Source organism: Chelonia mydas, chromosome 9 (genome assembly GCF_015237465.2).
Source record: "Chelonia mydas isolate rCheMyd1 chromosome 9, rCheMyd1.pri.v2, whole genome shotgun sequence".
NCBI classification, from domain to species: domain Eukaryota; kingdom Metazoa; phylum Chordata; order Testudines; family Cheloniidae; genus Chelonia; species Chelonia mydas.
In genome coordinates this window covers 75,539,354-75,565,966 of record NC_057855.1, presented here as the reverse complement: position 1 = coordinate 75,565,966, position 26,613 = coordinate 75,539,354, and the positions used below count along the sequence as shown (strand labels likewise).

Here is a 26,613-nt window from a genome sequence, read left to right as displayed (position 1 = left end):
GGGAGGCAACAGGAAGGCTGGCTATGTTCCAGCTGGCTCCGTATGGGACACATTGGGGAGGAGATGGGGGCGGGCTCGTGGGAGTAAACCCCCTTCTCAAAAGGGGGGACCGCACTATAGCCTCAGTCCAGCACCCCATCTGCCTGCCCCACGGAAAAGGGGGAGGAGACAGATATCCGCAACAGGAGAGAAATGTCAGTAACCGCTCCCCAACGTGCGCTCCCTACCAGCCTGCCCCCCACCTCCCACGGTCAACACCCTGCCCCCCTCTCCCGGTGCCCTCTGCACCCTTCTGTCCCCCACGGTGCGCTCCCTGCCCCCCATCCCTCTTCTGCCCTCCCCGCACCCTTCTGCCCCCATTCCCCCACGGAGCGCCCCCTGCCCCCACCTCCCGCGTTGCGCCCCCTGCACCCCACGAGCTTCCCAGTAAGCGCCCCACCCCCCTCGCACACCCCCTCGCCAGCAGGCCCCATGGCGCCCTCCCCCCGGGCTCCTGGCACCGCACGCACCGCACCGCCCCGGCCGGGGAGCGCCCGCTCTGCCCCAGCCGCCCGGGTTCCGCAGTGCCCGGCAGGGAGTCCCTCCGGCAGGCAGGCGGGCTGGGGGTAACGCCACTCACCGAGCGGGGCGCGACGCGAGCGTAACCGCTACCCAACCTCAGCGCTGCCAAGCGCCCCAGACGCCGCCAGACGGCTCCGCCATGATGGAATGCGGGCACTGCGCATGCGCAGCGGGTGCAGGCGGCTCCAGGCGTGACAACAAGAAGGAGGGGCGGCCGGGCGCGACAACCAATATAATGACACCAGCATTCCAGTTTTAGCCGTTCAATCCGGCAAAACGGACTCGGGAGGAGGACATTCCAAATGAGAACAACTTCTGGTACCCTTTCTGGGACCCCTTAGTTCAAATAAGATTATAATTAAAAAAACCCTGAGATTATAATGGGAAGCTAGATGAAAGTATAATCAGAGACTGTGATTATACATAATTATAAAATCAGAGGCATATTATTACAAAACTAAAAGCAACACTAAAATAAGATTACTGAAGGATAGAGGAAGATGTAGGTCTATAATAAGACCCAGTTGACATATTGTTGTTCATTATTTGTATAGCTACCACAGTGCAGTAGGCATAGGGTTGCCAACTTTCTACTCACACAAAGCGGAACACCCTTGCCCCGCCCCCTGTCCCACCCCTCCTCTGAGGCCCTGCCCCTGCTCACTATATGCCCCCTCCCTCTGTCTCTCACTCTCCCCACTCTTGCTCACTCATTCATTTTCACCTGGATGGCTCAAGGAGTGGGGGTGTAGGAGTGGGTGTGGGCTCTGGGTGGGGCCAGGGATGAGTGGTTTTGGGTGCAGGAGGGGACTCCAGGCTGGGGGGTGGAACTGAGGGGTTCGGAGTATAGGAGGGGGCTCTGGGCTGGGGGTGCAGGGTCTGGGGTGGGGGCCAGAAAAGAGGGGTTCAGGGTGCGGGAGGGGGCTCCAGGCTGGGGCAGGGGTTGGGGCCCAGGAAGGGGTCAGGGGTACAGACTCTGAGTGGCGCTTACCTCAAGCAGCTCTCGGAAGCAGCAGGGGGTTGGGGTGTAGGAGGAGGTATGGGCTCTGGGCTGGGGGTGCAGGGTCCGGGGTGGGGCCAGAAATGAGGGGTTCAGGGTGTGGGAGGGACTCAAGCAGCTCTGTAGGGGTTGGGGCCCAGGAAAGGGTCAGGGGTACAGGCTCTGGGTGGCGCTTACCTCAAGCAGCTCTTGGAAGCAGCAGCATGTCCCCCCTCTGGCTCCTACGCGGAGGCACTGTCAAGTGGCTCTGCACGCTGCCCCATCTGCAGGCGCCGCCCTACAGCTCCCATTGGCCATGGTTCCCAACCAATGGGAGCTGTGGTGGCAGCGCTTGGGGCACGGGCAGCGTGCGGAGCCCCCTGGCTGCTCCTATGCGTAGGAGCCGGAGGTGAGACATGCCGTCTGCTTCCTGGAACTGCACCGCGCGGAGGCTAGCAGGGAGCCTGCCAGCCCTACTGTGCAGCAGCACCTATCGGATAGTCAATGGCCCGGTCAGCAGTGCTGAGCAGAGCTGCCAGGATTCATGCCTGCTTGAAAACCAGATACCTGGTCACCCTGAGTAGGCACTTTATAGACAAATGAAGGCAGGGTGCCAGCCCCGAAGAATTTACAAAGGAAGCACCAGAGACTATTCTGCAAACTGCTCTGCAAGTGTGGGCCGTTATGCCCATGTGGAGCCCAATATGTGGTTAAAATTGGCCCCCCATGCGAGTCTTTCCATGTGGAGTTGTTAGGACATAGTGGTCTAAAGCCCAATTCTGCAAATACTCAGGTGGGAGTCTGGCCTTAAAGACTATGAATCCATGAGTAGTCCTGTTGAACTCTATTATACATGTGCTTAGGTAGGTGTAGTGTAGCAGCAGCAGATGAATAAGACTGCAGTTCCTAAGAAGACAGGGGAGCTCGAGTACAGTATCTGTCTAATACAATGGGGAGAAAGTGAAGAGTATGAAAATTGGAGCTGGCCTCGACAACATGTAATTTAACCACCTATCTTTGACAACTTGTTCACCTGAGGAAAGAAAACACTTTCTTTTTGTCACTTACCTGGCAGGCCAATTTACAGTTCTCTTCATTCTTTACTACTCTTGTGAGATGTGTAGCTTTTTATTAGGACTAGTTAACACTGTAAGAAAAAAAGAGCTAGGACTCTATGATATTGCATTTCATACTTTGCTGGGAGGTACTTTCACTAAGGGCTAGTCTACACTAGAATTGCTACAGTGGCGCAGCTGCACTGCTGCAGCTGCCCTACTGCAGACACTCTATGCCAACAGGAGAGAGCTCTCCCGTCGGCATAATAAATCCACTTCTGTGGGGGGCAGTAGCTATGTCAGCAGGAGACATTCTCCTGCTGACATAGTTCTGTCCACATTGGCACTTAGGTTGATGTAACTTATGACGCTCTGGGCGGGTGGGGATGGGGGTGGCTTTTTCACACCTCTGAACGACATACTTTATACCGACATAAGTGCTAGTGTGTACAAGCCCTGAGAGACATAATTCCAGAAGGTAGAGGTGGTTAGATAGTCAAATTCCCAACGCGCCTGATGTTCTGCCAGACAGCACTCCCTAAATTCAGATGGATGTAAAATATATACATAATCTGGCACTTATTATAGACTCTAACCACTGACCGACAGAGAACATACCAGTTCTTTTCTGCCTGTCACAGCTGATCAAGATGATGAACAGGGATGGGATGCAGTATATTTTATCTTCTCCACCACTTACGTGGATATGTGGGTTACATTAGCACATAAAAAAGTCAAAAGAGTTTAACATTGTAAAGCTCTCTAACAGGAATAAGTAGTCGTAATATTATTACATAAAAGGGCTCATTAGTATTACATTCATTTTACAATTGGGTAAACTGAGGCAAAGGGAAGTGCTATGACTTGTCCGAGTCACACAGTAAGATAGTGAGGAAGTTATTAATAGAACCCAGATATTCTGACTTCGAGACCCATGTTCTAATCATACTCACACCCATCCTCATTCAGTTGGAGCTCTGATGAAGACCACCAGCGATTTGTCCCCAGTCTTGTCATGTCAGGAAAAGCTAAACAGCAAGCTCTCTTCTGAAAGAGTCATTGTTGGAAGGAAATTATTCAGCATCTCATTTACTTCACAAACATTGCAGCAATGATTTTTGCTCTCTCCTACTTACTTCCACTTGACAACTCACACTTCCAAATCATAGACACATTCAAGGTACATTCTGTGCAGCAGTGATTAGAGGCTTATGCAAAAAATAAAAATATGTAGGTGAAGTTCTAGCTGCTATTCCATTGTACATGAGACAAGGTTCTATGCAAATCTGCACACATATCCGTATTTTTTCCCCTGTAACTTGAGTATCCATAGATAGTTGTGAAGTCTATTATGTATAAGCAGCATTTGACAAGTGAATTAATGTGTTTTCCACTATATTAAGCTTAGATCAACAATTGCTGTTTTAATGAATGAGCAAAATTGTTCCTGTGTGTTAGGAACCCCTCTCACTACTGTCTGAAATGATTAGCTTGATATACTAAGCAATCAACACTAAAATAAGCTACCCTAGCTAGATGCCTTTCAAACAGCCAGTCAGGGTGAAGGAAGATCAGGGTTGGTCTTATTGATTGCTGAATCAGTAAGTAACTAATTAATTATTTCAACATGCGGAGTCCACCAGAAAAAATAGCATTATAAGTAATTCTAGTCATATTGGTCCTTTGAATAATAATTAATAACTTTCCACTAAAAATTGCATTAAAAACGGTTAATGTTGTGACAGAAAGCGATGAAAGAATGGATACAATCTCCTGTAAATTTATGAGTAATGGGGCACATTTGGAAAGTTGTTAAAGTGTTACCCTTTTCTCTGTATGTGTTTGCATGTACATAAGTAGGTACTGAAAGACTTCAGTAGAAGTTTGGGGTGAATTTGTGACTTCCCTTTAATTTATTTATGCTATTTTTTATTCCTAAACACAATTGAGAAACTGCAGCTGCTGCAGAATGAAGCTTCCTTGCATGTTTAAAGGGTGATTCTTGCAAGGAACACATTACTCAAGGAACACTTTGTGATCTTTTTTCAGAGTAGCAGCCGTGTTAGTCTGTATCCGCAAAAAGAAAAGGAGTACTTGTGTACTTGTGGCGATCTTTGTCGGCCTTCCTATTAATTTTGAGTTGTAATTTAAGGTGCTGGTTCCTTAGAACTTGGTTACCTACAGAACTACTTATCTCCCTGTGGGGTAGAGCTGGATGGCCTTGTCCTCAGTCTAGTGGATGTCCTGGCCTCTGATGGACGCCAAGAAACCCATGGGATTTGGTACCTGGACCCATAGCACATTCTACATGGGGACGAAATGGGGAAAATTTTGACTTTTGATAGAGCGATGCTGGAGAAATCCCATACAGCGCTCTCCTCCCACTTACACCTTGTCCATGGGTTTGACTCTCTCTCTCTCTCTAAATTAATGGCCTGATCCTGAGAGGTGCTGAGTACTGGCTGTTCCTGTTTTTGTCAGCTGGAGTAGCTGTGTTCAGCACCTCTCACTATCATACCATTTAAAAGGTACTTACATTTATATCTATATTAAAATAGATTAAAATATCAATTAAAAGGATTTGGAGGGAAAGTAACTACTATTGGATGTTGAATCATATCTTATGTAGAACTTATTTATTTCACTGGCAATTCTAATATCCAGAAGAGAAGCCATAAATCTATACCAAATTTAAGCCCTTCATATACTTCAGAAAGATAGTGAGAGAGTCCAGCACAGCATCCAGTGAAAACAGCCTTGCTTTCATGATGTGTTTGTTGACTAGGAACAAAAGACTGGTTAATCATATCACCTTTGAGAGAATTCCTGGAATCTTCAGCACTCAGTCTCAGGAATCTTATTCCTTCACAGGCTCTAACTCAGCTACAGTGAAGCATATCTGCTACCCTAAGGATTTTATTTTCTTAAGTGAAAGATATCCCCTTAATTTTTAGGAGACTCTCTGACAAAGGTACATCAAGATACTTTAAAATTTGAGATTGTTAATGAGAAAAATATATTGTATAAAATAAATTTTGCAATTTCAAGCACGAACCTACAGTACTTTATTTTGAATGCACAGTAAGTATTTCCCCAAGATCCAACTTTTTAGTTATTACCTGCTTGACATGAAAAGGGATGGCTAGTAGTGTTGTGTCTTATTCCTCATCATGAGCATAAAAGTTATGATATGCAGAGTACAAAAGTTCTCCAGAGGTGAATACTTGACATTCTTTGCACTGAAAGCTGCATGGTCTCGGAGCTCTGCCATGATTAGGAAAAGGAATTGGATCCTCTTGTAGATAATAAGCCTATCCTTTAGCAGGGGGGTGTAAATTCCTTTTTCCTTTTTGTTGTTGTTGGGTTAAATTATTTTTTGTCATAATTTACCTCCTTAAATGCATTTTATGTGGGTTATAGCATAGCAAGGTGTTCTCTGGTAATTCAAACTCTAGCAAACAACATCACTCACAGAAAAGCTTACAAAATCACTGCCATTTGCTTGTGAGCCTTACGATAAAGGCCTAAAAACCTGCCAACATTCCACAAGCTCCAGACTTCCTCTAGAATTCAAATTGCTTCAAGTATGAGAGCTAACAGAGCTATTCCTAAGCTGCAGAAATCAAATGATTGCATATCTGCTGCCTAGCATCTTATATGCAAACTTTTATGGGGTAATGGCAAGGGAGAAAAAGACAAGTTTTCAGCAGAGTTTGGAAATGATACCGAGAGTCAGTGAGGTTGAGTCATACAGGAAGTCTGTTCCAGATGGCAAGAGCTGCACAGAAGCAAGGTTTGGCACCAACAGTGGCATGTCTGCATTGAGGGACAGAGAGGAGGCCGGAGCTAGATATAAGGTAGATTGGACAAGAATCATAAGATAGGATGGAAAAGTATATGGCAGGTTTTGAAAACAAGGAAGGAGAGCTGGATTTTGAAATTAATGGGGAGCCAGTGGAATTGTGTGAGTATAGAATTGATGATCAGGTTTCTTTGAACATGAAAAGGCAGGAAACACCAGTCTATGCCTGCTGGAATCTGAAGAGCTGGAATTTAGCGAAATTATAGCCTAAGACATTGCTTTTTAGTCAAGGTGAGAGGAGATGAAGATATGCATAAGAATCTGAGGGTTACTGACTTGCTGTACTTGAGCATCAAAGACATAGATTACAGGAACAGGAGTGACACCCATCTCTTTTATCTGGGTTGAGCACCACCACTCCAATTTAAAAACCAATAGTTCTCTCACTTCTCCATCCACAAGCCATGCAACCCTTCCTGGTGCCAGTACTTGGCTCTTATGTCCTTCATAGTTTTGCTGATACTGTACCCCGATGCCTAGTGTAATTGGAATTCTTCCATGGCATGTTTCTAAAGCTTCCAAGGCACCATGGGAGTATTCAGATGCACAGAGCATTTTCTGGTACTTCAGAATGAAGGCAGAACCACAGGGGGCACTAAAACAGGTATATTGGATCCAGAAGTGGATCTGTGGATGGGAGGATAAGTTGAAAGGAGCAGAATTAAGATCAGAACAATGATGGGGGAGAAGAGACATAACTCAGAAAAGATAAAGGAGAAAAAGAAGAAAACAATAAACAGTGGGAATGGGGAAACACAGCTTGGGAGGAAAAGGAAGAAAAAGCAAGAGGAGGGCTGGGCCTGTAAAAGGAGGAGGATGGGGGTGGGTGGGAAGTGTGGATGTTATTTACAGATAGTCAAAAATGGAAAAAAAGGTTTTGGAGAAAAAAAAGTGTCCCCTTTCTTCATCAGCAAATTTTGAAATTTGAAAATATCTTACAAGCTGTAGTATTAATATTTGATGAAAGATTAAAGGTGTGTTAAAAAAACCCAATCAGAACAGAAAGAAGAGCAGGGGAAAAAAGGAGTGAAAATAAAATAAAGAAATGGACAAGAAAATGGGAAAAAAGAAAGTGGAATAAGATTTGCGTTGAGTAAATCATTAATCATGTTGCTTTCTGAATTTCTTAGCATTTTCTTGGAAGCCAGGGCACAACTCTATATTTCTGGGAAAGAGAAGGGGGAACAGAAAGGCATAGCTAGATATTGTGCTGATGGGACTTGATTAAAAACCGCTATTTACATTCATTCTTGGGCATAACTAACTGGGTTTGGAAGGTATACATTTCCAAAAAATCACTTGTCATGCTGACTGGTATCTTCTTTGAATTTCAAGCCTTAGGAACTGGGCACATGGCACTAACATTTTTCAACACTTGCATAGCTTCACAGTAATGCCAATATTTTAACAAGGATCGCTAACAAAATTTCCCCCTCTCTTGAGTCTGTGATAGAACTTGTGTATCAGGGCTGTGTGTAGTGCACACCTACACAAAAATACTCATTCATAAACCATCCATAAAAAAGGCAGGAGGCAACAGCCCTGGCAAATGCGCTTATATTAATCCACACTGTGGATGCTTGGATTCTTAAAATAAACTGAGTGTATACATTGGGTCAGATCATCAGCAGGTATCAATCAGCATTGTTCCATTGAGCTCAATGGAGTTAACATGTTTACACGAGCTGAGGCTCTAGCTTAGTGATACAAAAAACACTGTTCATCGTGTGTAAGTTGAAAGGAGCACGAGAGGCTAAAGACCTGGGCGAACGCCTAGGAGTTTGCTTCACAGCTAAATTATTTTTGAAACATGCCTACCATTTTGAGTGCACTCTGATCTATTCCAAAGACAAACAATTTTCTGTTCACATATTAATGGACCCCAGAGGTAAGTCATCTCCACATTATTGAACAATAACCAGGGAGAAAGAGGTGACTGCATCAGAGGCCTGGCAATCATTCCAATTCTTGTCAATGTGGGGGCAGGGACTTGGCCAGTGTGTCACTGTCCAGTAATATAATCTTTAATGAAATGGTTATACGTAAGTACAGTGATCTGTCTGAGTTCAGGAACTGATGTATAACATTTGCTACCCTTCCTGGCGCTATGAGCCGTGCTCTTGGTTACATCAGAGTGATGTTACATCCTGATACAGTTGGCAATTACTTTTACTGATAAGGGAAAAGAAGAAGAATCCTAAGGAGAAGTAATGTAGGCTGTTGTCATCAATATGGGTAGAAGGGTGCAAATGGGGTCAGAAGCATGGCAGTGAGTGTGGGGTGAGGAAGCAGAGGCGAAGCTGCCTGACTGCCCCTCTCTAGTAGTGCACAGAAGCCCATCTGCAGCACATTCCCCTGTAAACCAACCATTCAGAGTAGATATCTGCCTGGAAATGAATGTGTCTAGGAGCAATGCTAACTCATACTTCCTGCTGTTCCCTAGCACAGGGCAGAGTGCCAGTGGCAGTATGTTTCTTCAGGAACTCATGGTCCGAGGTGGAGTGGACCACACAGAGTAATACAGAGGTGCATCCCCTCCAAAGGGTTAGAGCTTCCTTTCACTGAAGATCCCCAGAGACCTTGAGGGCTGCAGGCACAGTTCCAGAGCTCCCAAAGCCCTCTCTTTGATGGAACATTTGCAGAAACTCCACAAGGTTCAGCTTGTATGGTTTCCTGGTCCCTCTCTCACTCTTTGGAGGGTTTTCCCCACGAGTGTCCTATGTGAAGTCCTAAGACAGGACTCTATGTGACGTTCTCTTAGTTTAGCTTCCATTTTTGTATAAAGCTACTTATAGAAGGTAAACAGTACATTATTCAATAAAGCTTTCAAGGCAAAATTATAAGAATGTAAGAACTACCATGCTGGGTTACACCAATCTAGTCCATATCCTGTCTTTGACAGTAGCCAGAACCAAAGTTTCAGAGGAAGTGTATAGTACAGGGCAGTTGGAGTGATACACCCCATCTTTCACTCCCAGTTTCTGTCAGTCAGAGGTTTAGGTCTGCCCTAAGCATGGGGTTCTGACCCTGACCATGTTATCAGTTTCGCCATCACAACATCCCATGGCAATGGGTTCCACAGGTTGTATCTTGTGTGGAAAAAGTACTTCCTTTTGTTTGTATTATACCCACTGCCTATTAATTTCATTGGGTGCCCCTGGTTTTTGTAGAAGGGTATACAACACTTCTCTATTCACTTTTTCCACACCATTCCTGATTTTATAGATCGCTATCATATCCCCCTTAGTCATCCCTTTTCTAAATTGAAGCATGGGGTTCTGACCCTGACCATGAGCTGGAGCTCATGAAAGCTTATGCTCAAATAAATTTGTTAGTCTCTAAGGTGCCACAAGTACTCCTTTTCTTTTTCCAGATCATTAATGAATATGTTGAATTGCACAGGTTCCAGTACAGATCCTTGGGGGACCCTGTAGTTTACCTCTCTCCATTGTGAAAACTGATCATTTATTCCTACCCTTTGTTTCCTATCTTTTAACCAGTTACTGATCCATAAGAGGTCTTTCCCTGTTATCCCATGACTACTTAGTTTCCTTAAGAGTCTTTGGTGAGGGATGTCAAAAGCTTTCTGAAAATCCAAGCACATTGCATCCACCAGATCACCCTTATTCACATGCTTGCTGACTCTCTCAAAGAATTCTAACAGACTTGTGAGGCATGGACTTGGAATTCTGTTGTTTACTATGGTTTCTACCAATTTGCCTGATATTGAAGTTAGGCTCACTGGCCTGTAATTGCCAGGATTGCCTCTGGAGTGCCTTTTATAAAGCAGTGTAACATTAACTACCTTTCAAACATCTGGTACAGAGGCTGGTTTCAGCAAAAAGTTACATACTAGAGTTAGTAGTGCTGCAATTTCACATTTGAGTTCCTTCAGAACTCTTGGGTGAATACCATCTGGTCCTTGTGACTTAGTACTGTTCAGTTTATTCATTTGTTCTAAAACCTCTAGCTGCACTAAAGCTAGCCACCATGTGAATGACACATTCAGATATTTATGACTATTCTAAATGGAAAAGAACAAAGTTCAACATTTGAACATGGCATACAGCATCTGCTTTATTGTTCTTTAACTAGTTTATTATATAGACTAGACTTTGAATCTATATGCTGCAAATAGTTTTAAAATATAAATACACCCCCAATGTTTTTTATTTTGGAACTTCAAGCTTAAATGAGTCCCACTGAAAAGCTGTAGTTTTTCAGTCAGGCTCTGTTCAAGAAATCCATTTGGTGAATTAAGTCTTGGCTCTTTGCAGCAGCTCTGTCCTTGCCCCCAAAGAAGCATGAGAAACAAAAGCTAAATCTTGTCACTCTTTATGACAGACCTTTGAAACTACAGAAGTTGGAACTGTCAAAGCTTCTACCTCACCTATGGCATATGCCCTTTTAATAATGATGGACAACTCTGCTGAGCATGCTTAAGGCAGAGTGACTCCTCTGAAGTTTCAGACACAGATCTGCCAATCAGTCACAGAAAACGAATTAAACCACAGCAGCTTTTAAAATGAAGGAAGAAAGGTGGATTGAAGCCCTTCAATACAACTGAAAGGATCCCTATGGGATCAAGGTAGAGTGTTTGTTTGTTTTTGAATATTTGCAAGTGTTTGGCAAGCAGGAGCTATTAATCTGAATGACCAGCTGCAGATACTTAGCAGCCAATCTGACTTCTGACCAAAATAAATCCTTATAAATTAAAACACTACCTTTGTTTTGTTTTTATCTGAAAAGGCCTACCAGAATCCAGAGGACAGTGCTGTTGGTGAGAGAACTCATAATAACCAGTTCTTCTGTCTTTGCAGATCCTTGAATGTGTACATACTTAAATAGAGAAATGTTACAAACTGATCAGCCTTTTGGCCAAATAATGGCGCACTCTAGAGTAATGCTGGTTGGGAATTTTTCAATTAAATGTTTTTTTTCATTGGAAAATGCTTATTCGTTGAAACCAAAACTTTTTGCAGGAAAGGTGTGGTCTTGAGGAATTTCTCAACTTAAACAAAAAAGAACAGGAGGACTTGTGGCACTTTAGAGACTAACAAATTTATTTGAGCATAAGCTTTCGCGAGCTACAGCTCACTTCATCAACTTAAACATTTAACAAGTTTTGAAGCTCTCAGAATGAAAATAATCCTGTTTCTGGTACTTTTTGTTTTGAAATGTAAGCTAATTATAGGCGGGCGGGTGGGGGGGGGGAGTAAAAACGGTCAGCACTGAAATGAACCATTTTCAAATTAATGAAATGAAAAATGTTGATTGACCCAAACCGAATTTTTTTTCCAGACTATTGGTTGTGAAAACGTTCGACATTTCCAATTTTTGTCCCGATTCAGGCAGCAAGAGTTTTTGAAATCTCAACATTTTTGGCAGGACAGGCAAACCACTTCCCAAGGTGTCAGCCAGCAACTGCCCCACATAAGAGTCAGATACAGTTTAGTTCCAACATAGCCAGTGTTTATTGGTAATTTTACAACAAAGAAAAACAAAACAAGACAAATGAAAACAAACAGACTGGCTATGGCAAATCCTGTAGAAAGCATGGCTAACTTTGCACTGCACTTTTTTGTACAGAGTAAAACCATACCTCACAGACCTCTTTCCAGCTAGCTGTAGCATGCTAGTGTCAGAATCACACTCTTTTTCCTGGTGTAAATCAAGAATAACTCCATTAAAGTCAATGGAATTACTTTGATTTTACATGGGTGAAAATAAGCTCAGAATCAGGCCCAGAATGCTCGGGGCAGAGTTACCACTGGCATAAATAGGTGCAATATACTGAAATCAATATATTCTCATTTGCTTATTCCAGCAGTGAATTTAGGTCAGTGGGCCAAATTCACAGGTGGTGTGTAAATTACACATTGGTCCGTAGTTCTGAGTCTTAGGGAATCTAAGTGGGTGTAATGTAGATGCAGAGGAGCTGGAACTTAGTGATATAGGAGGAAAAGCAAGTAAGAGGGAGGGTAAGAAGGTGAAAATTAAAGCAGGCGCCTTGCAACTCTTACTTACACCCTCTTCTGCCTGAAGTTGCATGAACATGGATTCCCTGGCACCCACTTACTGATGTGAAACTAACATTTATATCATCCCTAATTTGATCCTCTGTATGTAGCCTCCCATCTTAAAATATAAAGCCCATCGCCAACAGTGGAGAGGGCTGCTTTTTGACAGTAACATCAAAACTTCTCTTTCGGATGCTGGTTTTTGCTATGCACAGGGACATGAAGTAATATTTTCCTAGTATTCATTTCACCCATCTCCACCAACACCCCATTTCCTTGTTCCTGATGCCTGACTTTTATTGACAAATGGCCCATTTCCAGTGAGCTCTTTCAGGTACCGATTTCTTCCCAAAGATGTGATAGTCTACAAGGCTTGCATACATGTTTGCATGTCACTGCCCTCTGGCCCATCCTTGCACGGGGAGCTGTGAGGAAGTATTATAGGGCTGGCTATGTTGGTTTTATACCGTCTGGGGAAGCTCCTTATACAAGGAATTTCCAGGAAGCTGATTAAGCCACCTTCTTTCTGCTTATTCCACCGGAGTGGCATGGGGCAGGAGGAATGTAACTCAGAATTGGCATCTTTGTCCCTGGATTTAAAGCAGAATCAGGACCTTTGACCTGCTCTGGAATCAAAGCAGAGACTTGAACAAGGAAGACCACAGGCCTGATTCACCACTGCCTTGCTCCTTGCATAGAAATAAATGAATTTACAAAGTGGGAATCAAATACTACTGAACTGGACTGGTAGTGTTTTATACTTTTTATTCACTGTGTACAGCTGTAAATGACTACACAAATTGAAAGGTAGTGAAAAATCAGACCCTCTGTATCTCCAATCTGGATAATGAGAATTTTGAAAGAGCAGATTGGTTCTAATCAAAATAAAAGGAGCCCAGTGGCAGGCAAGGGTTGAAGCTGGTTTGCTGTTACACGTACTTTATGTGAAGCTCAATTGCAGCACCCTTGTGGAGAGCTGGAGTAAAGTACGGCAGCTGATTCTGAAATGGGGGAAGGAGAAAGGAGAAATTTACTCAAATTTATAATCTCAATAGAGCTACTTGGAAAAAAAAACCCCACCATTTGAAATTTGACATGAAAAAGGTCAATTTTTGTAATGAAAATTTTTGTGGAAAAATGGGTCCCTTTTTTTCAACCAGCTCTAAATCTCAAATCTAGGTGGACTGCCAGTGAAATTGCATCAGTGATACATTGCTAAAAGAAAGGTGACGCTCTTCCCTTTTTATTTTCCAATTCTTTTATTTCCTGTTTTGTGTATTTGTGCAGTTTTTCTATGTTGTCAGGTGACTCAGGTTTCCCCTATTGTTCTGGCCACTTCCTGTTCTGAATCATCCCGCATTTAAAATTTAGGGAGAAAAACTGCTTCCCCGGTGTCATTTCAAACCCCTCAAGCTGCCATATTAACTTAATTGCCTACCCAACAAGAGGAGAAGGGAAATTTTTTGATTTACACCCCATCAACAACCCCATACCTCAGAAACCTAGAAAGATGGGATACGTTAGTGAAATACCATCAGCCTAAAAACTGTGTCAGATCTCTGACATTTTTTAATATTAGTTTTTCACTGTTGTGCTCTATTTCCTCTCTCTTTCTCTTCCTTTGCCTCTCTCTGGTTCTCTATTTTAATGCTTTTCCAGGGGAATATTCCTTTCATGTTTGGTATTTTCTTTGCTGTCCCCAACCAACTTCCCCTTCTTAGTGATCTCTCCCATGACAATCTCATTCTGCACCATTGCCTCCATCCCTTTTTCATGCTTTCCATTGATCTAATCCTGGAGGCCAGTACTCTGTTTGGGTTCAAACTGGATTCTGCTTTCAGCCTGAAGTGTCCTAAAAGAGTCTGGATGTTCTTGACCATTGCCCTGTACCTCGTGTAGTTATTTGCATTAATACAAAGTGGGTGCAAAGTGGGTTAAAGAAATCAGCAGGGTAGCATTTTACATCCATTTTGCACTACTGTAAATTGCTACACAAAGTGCAGGGCCAAGGTAACGCAAGCCCTCTGATGCAGTTAAAAAGCACAACACAGCATAAAGAATCTGGGAGCACTTCAGGCTAAAAGGTATATCAGTGAATAATACAAAGAAGGAAACTCATAGTCGGAGGAGGGATGTCTGGGATCTCCTTCACTGCAGTGGTATGGGGGGAAAATGTACGAGAGTGCTGCTGTGGTTTGGCCCAGTTATATTCTGTGTACCCATTATAAGCAGCTCACTCATTTGTTTAGTCCTCACCATCTCCAGGATTCAGAGTAGCAGCCGTGTTAGTCTGTACCAGCAAAAAGAATGAGGAATACTTGTGGCACCTTAGAGACTAAAATTTATTTGGGCATAAGCTTTTGTGGGCTAAAACCCACTTCATCAGATTCATGCAGTGGAAAATACAGTAGGAAGATTGTGTGTATGTGTATACACACACACACACACCATGAAAAAATGGGGGTTGCCATACCAACTCTAACGAGACTAATCAATTAAGGTGGGCTATTATCAGCAGGAGAAAAAAAAACACTTTTGTAGCGATAATCAGGATGGCCCATTTCAAACGGTTGACAAGAAGGTGTGAGTAACAGTAGGGGAAAAATTAGCATGGGGAAATAGTATGAGAATCATGAATCTGGTTTACCATGCTCGAACGCAGCTGAAAAGGTCCAAACAGTGATATTCTGCATGAGGAATCTGTAGTCTCCCTCCACTGTCTGGCTGATAGAGTTGATTGCTGTGTGAGAGACCCTGTTATTAACATGAATAAGGACCCTTTTGTGTATGGGAAAGAAAGGCGGGGGTGAAGAGAGGGGGAAGAAATCTGGCCTTCCCTATCTTTGTTTGCTATAAAAACATTTGAGCTACCTTCCTATGAGTGTCTCTTGTGAGCACATTGTAAGTGCTGCTGCTGGAAATGATGTTTTTGATACACACTGTATAAAGTTTCTCTAGAAAATACACAATTGTTTACTTTTCTTACTTTCACGTGAATTTAGTGCTCATGAAAGAGGCTGAAGTGACTGTCCTGGAGACTGAGGGCCAGAACCTCAGCTGGTGTAAACTGATGTAATTCCATTTAAGTCAAGGGAGTCACACCAGTTTGCACCAGCTGAGGCTCTGGCATAGTAAAAGTAAAGCAAAGCATGAGAAGCACAAGTGAAAGCTTTCCCCACAATGCCCTTCCACTGTGCCTCAACCCTGACCAGAGGGATCCCCTGAAGGGCCGAGGAGGTACTCATTTTCCATAGCCATGCAATCTTGGTAAGACTGCCAAAATGGTACCAGTTTGGAAAGTGGGATTGATAGGAAGGATGTTTCATAAGTTTTGGAGACTAGCTTAGAACTTGGGAGACCCAGGGTCAATTTCCTGCTCTACCACAGACTTCAGTGTGACTTAGGATAAGTCACTTAGGCCCAGATTCTTAAAGGTAGTTAGGCATGGCTGAGCTCAGCTTTGCAACTCCTTAGTGCCTAAATTCCTTCTGAAACTGCAATTTAGTCTCCTAAATTAGTTAGGCATTGCAACGTGGAGCACTTTAGCCTCTGTGCCTCAGTTTCCCATCTGTAAAATGGACGAATAGTTCTTTCATGCCTCACACAGTGCTGTGAGGACAAGTACGTTGAAGATTGTGTGGCACTCAGATACTACAGGAATGGGGAATACATAAGCCAGCTAGGTAGTTTGTGACATGGACACCACTTACAATGAGAACTGGTTTGAAACCCCAGATATTGGGACCCCAGAACTGCAGTGATGGGCATGTTTTAAACAAATGCACACTGCTGCATAGCTATCAGATGGTGACAAATTTTGGTCAGGACCAATAAGGGCCAAATTTAAATGGACAACCTAGTGATTAATAGCTTGACCGCATATCCAGTTCCCAACCCCTGAGCTATCCATTCCCGCACATTGCTTAAATGCAGATGGACAAATCAAGGATTCATTTCATGAAAAGAGTGGGGAAGAGAAACAAAGCAGATAGGTTTCAGAGTAGCAGCCGTGTTAGTCTGTATTCACAAAAAGAAAAGGAGTACTTGTGGCACCTTAGAGACTAACCAATTTATTTGAGCATAAGCTTTCGTGAGCTACAGCTCACTTCATCGGATAGGCAGGGTACGTCTACTCTGCAATTAAAAACCTGCAGCTGGCCCATGCTAGCTGCTTGGGCTCAGGCTAAGGGGCTGTTTAATTGCCATGTTATTCAGACTCTGTCTGCAGCCTGAGTTCTGGGACCCTCCCACCTTGCAAGGTACTAGAGCCCAGGCTCCAGCCCAAGCCCAAACACCTACAGTGCAATTAGCCCCTCAGCCTGAGAGCTGCAAGTTTGAGTCAGCCGGCACAGGCCAGCCACGGGTCTTTATTTGCAGTGTAGACGTACCCTCAGTAGCCCTACTTCATGGCCCAACTTACGCCATAACAATGTCTGAAAAGAGAAGGGAGATAGCTACCTTTCCCTGCTGCTGTTTTCTAAAGAAGAGAAAGCTTCAAAATAATGTTGCCAACTCTCATGATTGTGTCATGAGTCTCCTTATAATTGTTTTCCTTGAAGCTCCAGCTCCTGGAGTTGAGTGATATGTAATGATTTCAGCCTTCATTCTTAGAGAAAAGGTAAGTTTCTAGACCTTGTGGCTGTGGAGAAAGCTCCAAACTGTGAGCCCAGTGCTCACTAAAGGCTCAAAAAGCAGAAGGCAAATAAAAAGACACCAAATTTATTATTTTTACACACTCATGATTTTTGGTGAGCCTGATTCAGGAGTTTTGAACTTTTGGGGTTGGCAATACTGAATTAAATGGTTTCAGAGACAGAAGATGGCTGGTATATTCTGTGGGACCATTAGGATTCCTGTCCTTTGCAGCTGTGAAATTTGAACAACATTTCTTAATGGTGGGCCTAATCCTGCAAATATTAACACACGAGTGGGTTCAATGGGATTATTCACAAGCATAAAGTTACTCATGTCAAGTGTCAAAGTTTGTAGGACTGGTTCCTCAGTGAAGGCCTAATCCTATTCAACTGAAGCCAGTGACAAAAAATGCTAAAAAGCATTCTGCTAAAAAAAAACAAAACAAAACTAAACAAGCAAACCCACAAAATGTGTATTGCAAAAGATATACAGAATTTTGTTTAATGAAACTAATACAGTATTCCCTTCAACTATTCTATTTGTGGTTACTTGGGTTACTCCACCAGAATTTTACTTGCCTTTGTGACATCTCACAGCAGTGTCACTCATAAGGCTAAGATGATATGACATCTAGCAAAGAATAGGATAGGTGGGCAGGGGTAAAAATGTGAAGGTCTGGCCTTTTTTCACAATGTCATTCAACAGGGTCTGTTAATCCCTGGCTTTATTATAAGGTTACAGTGGAGTTATTTTTAAAGCCTCGTTCGGATAGAGAAAGTGCCCATAATTCCTAAATAGGAGGACCTATTATGAAATGAACACTGACCTTTTGTGTATTTGGAGAGGATGAAAAATAAAACATATCTTGCCAACATTGGCTTCTATTGTTCAGATACAATGTAGCTGCCTTCTCCCTATGGTCCTTGGATAAATAGCTCTGTATTTATATATAGAATTTTGTAGCAAAACAACTAACACACCATGATTATTTAACTATAGAACGCTTCACCCAGAAGGACCCTAAACGGTGTGTGTTTACATTAACTAGGATATTAAAAAGCAACACTACACCACACTATTTAAAGAGGAAAAATGAAGGAAAAAATCCACAAAATTACAGATGGAACATGCAAAACCAGAGGCCAGTAGCACACCAAGTGTACTGCAACTCAGAGGCAAACACTGTAAGTGCTTCTGCAACTATGCCTTGTAGGCACTAGCCTTGGTGGGTCCCAATAACCACTCAGTGTACGTCTACACTGCAATAAAAGACTTGTGGCATGCCCGCGGTTGGCTCAGGTCAACAGATTTGGGCAAGAGGGGCATGAGCTGTGGGAGCTAAAAACTGCAGTGTAGACATTTATGCTAGGGCTGGAGCTTGGGCTCTGAAACCCTGCGAGAGAAGCGGGTCTCAGAGTCCGAGCCTGAATGTCTACACTGCTATTTTCAGCCCGCAAGCCTAAGTCAATTGACCCAGGCTCTGAGACTCAGTGCCACAATTTTTCTATTGTAGTGTTGTCAGGGTTCCTTCCCCACTCTGAATTCTGGGGTACAGATGTGGGGACCCGCATGCAAGACCCCATAAGCTTATTTTTACCAGCTTAGGTTAAAAACTTTCTCAAGGCACAAATTCCACCTTGTCCTTGAACAGTATGCTGCCACCACCAAGTGATTTAGACAAAGAATCAGGGAAAGGACCACTTGGAGTCCTATTCCCCTCAAAATATTCCCCCAAGCCCGACACCCCTTTTCCTGGGGAAGGCTTGATAATAATATCCTCACCAATTGGTACAGGTGAACACAGACCCACCCTTGGATCTTAAGAACAATGAAAAATCAATCAGGTTCTTAAAAGAAGAATTTATTTAAAAAAAAGATAAAAGAATCACCTCTGTAAAATCAGGATGGAAGACAACTTTTCAGGGTAACAAACAAAAAACCTCAAAACAGAGGATTTCCCCTCCAGGCAAAACTTTAAAGTTACAAAAACAGGCATAAACCTTCCTCTTAGCACAGGGACAATTCACAAGTTAAAATGCAGTGCTTCTCAAAGCTGGTCCGCCACTTGTTCAGGGAAAGCCCCTGGCGGGCTGGACCGATTTGTTTACCTGCCGCGTTCGCAGGTTTGGCCAATTGTGGCTCCCACTGGCCGCGGTTCGCTGGGAGCTGGCGAACTGCGGCCAGTGGGAGCCACAATCGGCCGAACCTGCGGACGCGGCAGGTAAACAAACGGTCCAGCCCGCCAGGGGCTTTCCCTGGCCAAGCAGCGGACCAGCTTTGAGAAGCACTGCTCTAATGCATTTCCTTGCTATTACGTACTATTTCTGTAATATTAGATGTATCATTTCAGTGGGAGCTGGATTACTTGCTTGACCTCTCCCTTCGTCTCTGGGGAGCACACACACAGAGCGCCAAACAAAAGCCTTTCCCCCATCCCCCCCAGATTTGAAAGTATCTTCTTTGCCCATTGGTCCTTCTGGTCAGGTGCCAACCAGGTTATCTGAGCTTCTTAACCCTTTACATGTAAGGAGGGATTTTATGCTACCTGTTGCTGTATATTTATGAGAAGTGTAGACATACTTTCAGACACATGGGTAAGTGAAAGGGTGTTTTACTAGGGCTATCAGGAAAGGGAAAGGTTGTAGACGCTGTAGGCACAGAAGCTTAAACGGTTACAGTTCAAAGTGAGCAATAGTGATAAATGTTGAGGCAGTCCAATCAAGAGGCAGTCCTAGTGCCTGGGGTTCCCTCTCCAGTCCAGTATCTATTCAAGCAATGAGGAGCCTACAAGTTTCCAAGCCAGACCCACTGTGACCCTACGCACTTGCTTCCTGCCCAGCCACTGTTGCTTCCCAGTAAATCCTACACAGAGCGTGGCACCCAGCTGTGATGTCCAACAGTCACAGCCTGCTCCAGTTATGGCTCCTAGGGCTTTTCTCTTGCTCCCTGTTTGCCTTCCCAGCTACTACCTGGTTCAGGACCTTTCCCTGACCAGGGAAAAGAGAAGTGCAGTGGAGAGGAGACAGATGGGAGTTGCAGTGCCCTGCTTTGCAGAGCCATCATAGAACCAATGAGAAAGGCTCAAAAGCCAGGAAATTCCAAAATGTAAGTGTGATGGGGTGGGAGGTCTCCATCCAGTGCAGGGTGTTCACCCTGTCCCTCAAGCTGCCCTTTACTGCAAGGCCTTATTGGAAAAACCTGGGAGGTGTTCTAAAGGCCCCTTCCCCCCAGCCTAGTGGGAGGGACCACTGGACCCAGGTTCCAATTGAATACTTGGGGCAACTAATGAGAAAACAGGGGTCAGAGTGATAGTCACAGGTTCAAAACAAGGATACTGGATGGTGACACAGAGCAGAGGACCCCAGACAGCAGCCCACTGCTCCTCAAAGGTACCACGAGGCAGTGAAACTTAAGGACTAAAGTTGATAGGGTTACCCTGGTTCACCAGGCAGCAAGGCTTGGGGACAGAATCAATAGAGTTACCCTGATTTGCAGGGCAGTGGGCTGCCACCTGAGAGATGGGTGGCAGCTTGGGTAGGGGGACCCCACTGAATCCCAGCTCAGGTTCCTGGCAGCAGCAAGCGAGGTCACCACTGAGTCAGCAGGGATCCAGCTGCAACACACTGACCATACTTGGAACTATGGCTAGTCCCTCCCCGGCCTACTTCCTACTTTGACTCCTGCATCTGTGATCTTGGTGGCTTTAGGGTTCCCAGGTTCCTCTGCCTGGGCTGTTTCCAGTGGCTCCAAAGTCCCTGGCACGTCCACATGTATTTGGATCTCTGCTGGGGTCTCGGCTCCTCTGGCTTCTGCTGTTGGGGGTTACTGTGGCTCTGAAGCCTGCTATGGTCATCCTTCCTCTCTGGTAGTCAGCCCAGACTGACCTAAGCTGCTCACTCTTATACTGGTACTGGAGTTGGGGCATGCTCAGTAGGGATGTGGGGGCAGGGCTTCCTCAGCCTGCAAGGAGGAGTTAACCCATTCCTGTCCAGTGCGGCGTGAGTTCACCTAGTCACAGTAAGATTCATATTGACAGAGCCACTCTGCATAGCCCCGGTATGTTTTATGATCTAGATTAAGGAACTAATAGTGTGTAAAAGTTTAAATGTAACAATTGAACCAGATATAGAAAATATTACATATGTTCTATACAATTGCACTAATTCTCTAATTGAAACTTTAACTGTAGGGTTTTCCTGACTTGGACACTTGATTGGTTCTCATACTCCCCTTTCCATTCACATTAGTTAAATTTCCCTATATTTACTAGTAAGGGAATGCTTTAAGACATCAAGAGACACATGAACACAAATCACACATATCATTGTATATGGAATTCATGAAACAAAGCTGGAATATTTGTTCCATTCTGGTCTCCTTGATATAAAGTATTACAGAGAAGGGGTTTCAGCTTTTACTACTAATAATACCTTACACTTCTTTATACCTTGCATCACAGAATCTCAAAGCACTTTACAAATATAACTGATTAAGACATTGTTTTAGGAAGGAAAAACATGAAAAAGGATCGCTTTACGCACCAACTAAATGCAGCTTCCTCTGGAGTGGAATACGACTAACATCTCCCTAATAGTGTACGATACAGCAACTCTACACAACAGTTTCAGGTGAATATAGTATCCAGTTGAAACAGTCGTGCGGGAGAGGAATTCAGATAGGTGGAATAGGTCTGATTCTATAGCCACTCCGTGCGTAGACTTCCCAGTGCAACAACTGCAGGATCAGACCTATTAATCAGAATTTGCCCATGACACCGGGGTCAACATCTCTATTTTTACAGAAGTTTGATATAATCTTGAATGACCACAAGGAGTCAGGGCTATGGTTCTACATCTCACCCAAAAGGACAGCATTCCCTGTCACTTTGCTGGAGTTTGCTTCTTGATAGATTCAAGACGAAAATGTGCCACTGACTGAATTATCAACACCACTTTCTGTAGCACTAAAGATTTTCTTAATTGTGCATCCTATCTGACCTGGCCCAGCCCTGCTTAATGTGGGAAAGCTGACAGTACAGAGCCTGCAGATTCAGACCAAAAAGTCCAGTGATGAACTCTGGGATCAGGAATACCCACATCGACCTGTCCCTGCACCGGAAAGGAAACAAGCAGAATGTAGCATTTTGTTTGGCCTTTTTAACTGCAGTGCACTCCAGAACAGTGACCTGCTCTTTCTTTTATTATTTAAAGCTATAGCAAATTGTGATAAAAAGGTACTGTCCCAGGCACAAAATCTGTTTGCCCCTCCTTGCCATGATGGTTGGTAATAAAGAAAACTAATGTTTTTTTTAATCTACTGGCCAAAATTATTATTCACAGTGGGTGAAATTTTGTGAGCTTGATATTAATATTAAAAAGAATACAATATAGTATAAATGGGGGAAAGAAACTGAGAATGAAAAACAGGCTCCCTGAAGGACATAAGATAAAAGTATCCTAAACCCCAGGAAATGCAGAACTGTGTAAACAGAAATGGTTTCAGTTCATATTGGCTTTGGCCTCCATTTTTCATTGGTTCCAGTTTATGTGTAGATTCACCCCCTCTAGCCTTGTTCTCCCACAGCAGGATATGAGTAACCTCCTTTGAAATCAATGGGTGTTACTCACGTCCTGAGGCAGAAGAATGAGTTCCATTAAAGTCTCAGGTTCCTTCTAACTCAACATTGTGCAGGTGAAACTCAGAGCAAAACAGGTATGTTTTGTTAATATTTGTGCATTGATTGTGGACTTATTGGTTTCTTGGGAAGCAGAAGTTCTGGGCACCTAGGAAATCCTCAGTTTGGGGCTGTATTAGGTCAGAGAGGCTGGATACACAATACTGGATTCTACTCTCATGTACACCATGTTTACTCTATTAACTCCACCAGTATGTAAACATGGGAGGAGAATGAGGCCCAGAGTTTTATACTCTACATTTGTCCTGGTATTCTGAGCTGGGGTTAGCAGGTCACTAATATTACTAGGCGTCAATTTTTAGGCTGTAGGTATTGACTGTATTTTCCTTTACTATGTGGGAAGGAATGAGATGGAGGTGGGAGTTGTGCTGGGTTCAGTGCTTGCCCATGTGGCTCCAACTATAAAACAAGACAGATAAAAATCTCAAGTGTGATTCTGCATTGATGCTAGGAGCCAATACAACAACTGAAGTGAGTGTGATAGGGACGTGAGGCTGGTCTGGTGGCCTGGGGATGAGATTTATACAGGGGCTGTGTGGAATCAGCGCCACCCCACACGTACACTTTCCGATGAAAAGTAGTTCTATCTCCAGAGGAGAACAGACCACCTTTAAAGCCCGCTGTACCTCTGGTACATCTGCTGGAGGAGATAAAGGTCATAGATGTATGTGGAAGAAGGCTCTGGCTGAGACTAGGTGGAGGCTCAAGGCCAATCAGAAGGAACTTTATGTGCAGTATTCTTTTGAAAAGTGACCGCAAGGGGTCCTGTGGGATTTTCCAACCTATGCTCTTGCTGAGTAGTATGTATTCAGGCATTCAGTGGGACTCCTGGCATGAGTACTGCTAAATGGGAATAAGGTTAGAGAATTTGGGCCTGCACTCATTTAGGAAACGTAGGCCACATCTACACTCTGGGCGATATAGAGACATAACGACAGAGCCATATAAATACTGCTGTAACCCCATAGTGCAGATGCAGCCTATGGCAACGGAATGGGTTTTTCTCTCTCTATAGGAACTCAACCTCTGTGAGCGCCATTAGCTAGGTCTGCAGAAGAATTTGTCCATCAGCCTAGCTGCATCTATACCAGGGGTTAGGTCTGAATAGTTATAGCACTCAGGCATGTGGATTATTCACACCCCTGAGTATTGTAGCTACGCCAATCTAAGTTTTATGAGTAGACCAGACCTTAATTGTTCAGAAAGAGGAAAGAAACAAGGTCAGAAATCTCTGGAAAAGAATAGACTCCACAGGCCTATTTGAGCTTGTGCAAAATACAAAAGCCTGGGAGGTATGAATTAAGTTAGGAAGGGTCAGGACCTAGGAAAGGAATTTAGGTGGAATTTCTTTAGAAAGAAAATAGTTAATGCATGCAATAGACCATCAAAGGCAGTCATAGAAGCAATTGAGTAAATGGGTTTTTTTTGGTTTGTTTTTAGTGATTCAGACAGTGCTGCATTTGGAAGGCAGTATGTTGAGAGACACAATGGCCACCTCAGCTGGGGAAAGAGACGAAGGGAGCCAAGATTTGCTACCTGCTCTTTTTGCATCTTGATAACCTTCTGTGGTTCCAGTCCGTGCTACTTCAGATGACGTGCCAGATTTATAATGGCATTTGAAACATCACTGTAGGAGCTGGAATTTTGTTAGACATTTTACATTTATATAAAAAAAATCCCCATGTATCTGTATGATTTAGAAATTTTTCCAGGAAGTTGCTAAGTGCCAGATCCTCAGCTGGTATATCCTGGTGCCGCCCTATTGAAGTCAGCTGAGCTTTGACAATTTACATTAGCTGAGAATCGGGCTTCAAATTCTATCCTGACTTACACTACAAGCAATTTCTTTGATGTCAATGGATTTTCAGCATGTAACTGGAAGCAAAACCTTGTCCTTTATTATTATTTGACAGTGTATTATTACCTGACACAGTATATTCAGCACTGAAGATTACTCATGAGTAAAGGCCTGATTTTCACTGCCTAGCACTTAGTGCAGAGAAAGCATGAAATGCCACCATTCTGACCTGGTAGTTTCACACTTACTTTGCTCAGTGTCAGCGACTACTAGGCCTTGTCTACACTACACAATTAAGTTGACTTATGTTAGGTTGACCTACAGCCACTGCAGTAATTACTGTGTTTTTTTCATGTCCACACTACCCTCCTTCTGCCGGTGGTGCGCATTCTCACCAGGAGTCCTTACATCAACTTAAGTGGGGCAGTGTGGGGAGCTGACAGCCTGGGCTTTCAGTCCTGCGTGGAGCTCACAGCTGTGAGTCCCGCTGCCAGGCACTGGCATCCTGGACTGTGAGTCCCACTGCCAGAAGCTGACAGCCTGGGATGTTAGGTGTGAGCCCGGCTGCCGGGCGCCGACAGCCTGGGCTGCCTTACGTTGCATGGACCTAACTCTGTAGTGTAGACCTGGCCTATGCAAAGATACAAGGCAGTGGAGAATCAGACAATGCAAACATGTTTTGCAATATCTGTTCCTAAAAGATAAATCCTAGTATTAGCAATTTATAGTGCAAACAGCACAGGCTTAATACAGTATTTTCTCATTTGATAAACAATATACAATCTCCCTCTCTTGCACATATAGCATCTGCAGAGGAACAGTCTATAGATGCAGCTGTAGGTCCATAAGCCATTTCAAAGCTTCCTCTGTGACACTGTGGATATCATCCAATTCACCTTCGAATCCATATGTGGGGCACCGTGTTATGATGTTTTGGATGTTCTCACTGCAGTTGCATTATGGGGAATCTTTGATTTTCCAGATGTGCATCAAGTAGCTGCATCTTCCATGGGTTGTTTGCATGCTGCTCAGTGTGGTCAAAAGTCTGCTTGGCAAGTTGAAACCTAGAGGTTGCTAGCTCAGTGATAATGTGCTTGTTTGGAACTATAGATGAGGCCCAGACACTTTGCCATTCCCTGGCCAGATCTAGAGACATGAGGTGGCCACGTGTGTTTTTGCAATTTCAGGCATTGTTGGGGTATATCATCCATAACCTGCCAGATGGGAAGTTCTGGGTAGTCTTCGGTGCGTTTAAATTCTTGTGCTGTGGCTATATCTCAATGGATAGCTGAAGGTTCGAAGTTTGCTAATACAGAAAGCCAGCGGTTGATTTTAAAGTTAGGAACATAAGAGCGGCCATATAGGGTCAGACAAAAGGTCCATTTAGCCCAGTATCCTGTCTTCTGACAGTGGCCAATGTTAGGTGCTTCAGGGAATGAACAGAACAGGTAACCATCAAGTGATCCATCCCCTGTTGCCCATTCCCAGCTTCTGGCAAACAAAGGCTGCTAGAGGCACCATCCTGGCTAATAGCCATTGATGGACTTACCCTCCATGAATTTATCTAGTTCTTTTTTGAACCCTGTTATATTCTTGGCCTTCACAACATCCTCTGGCAAGGAGCTCCACAGGTTGACTGTGCGTGGTGTGAAGAAATACTTCCTTTTGCTTGTTTTAAAACTGCTGCATATTAATTTCATTGGGTGACCCCTAATTCTTGTGTTATGAGGAGTAAATAACACTTCCTTATTTACTTTCTCCACACCAGTCATGATTCTATAGATCTCTATCATATCCCCACTTAGTCGTCTCTTTTCCAAGCTGAAAAGTCCCACTCTTATTAATCTCTCCTCATATGGAAGCCATTCTATACCCCAATCATTTTTGTTGCCCTTTTCTGAACCTTTCCAATTCCAATATATCTTTTTGAAATGGGGCGACCACATCTGCAAGCAGTGTTCAAGATGTGGGCATACCATGGATTTATAGAGAGGCAATATGACATTTT

At 43.8% G+C, this 26,613-nt stretch overlaps 1 protein-coding gene and 1 long non-coding RNA gene across 5 annotated transcripts in view; both read right to left on the bottom strand.

The window, feature by feature from the left end:
• LOC102946904 (fibronectin type-III domain-containing protein 3A) overlaps window positions 1-762 on the bottom strand; it is an 82,288-nt gene extending 81,526 nt beyond the window's left edge. The window contains exon 1 of one of the 4 annotated variants that reach the window (XM_007055272.4): window positions 620-762. The gene's annotated coding sequence lies outside the window, so the exon portion shown is untranslated. The remainder of the gene's footprint in view (window positions 1-619) is intronic. The other 3 variants (XM_037908170.2, XM_043521670.1, XM_043521671.1) reach the window with 3 other exon arrangements.
• Window positions 763-12,064: 11,302 nt separating this feature from the next.
• Window positions 12,065-21,189, bottom strand: LOC122461575. Its single transcript, XR_006283534.1, has 3 exons — window positions 20,785-21,189; window positions 15,125-15,217; window positions 12,065-13,478 (listed from the first exon to the last, which is right to left on the bottom strand). It is a non-coding gene; the product is annotated as an uncharacterized LOC122461575 (long non-coding RNA).
• Window positions 21,190-26,613: the final 5,424 nt, after the last annotated feature.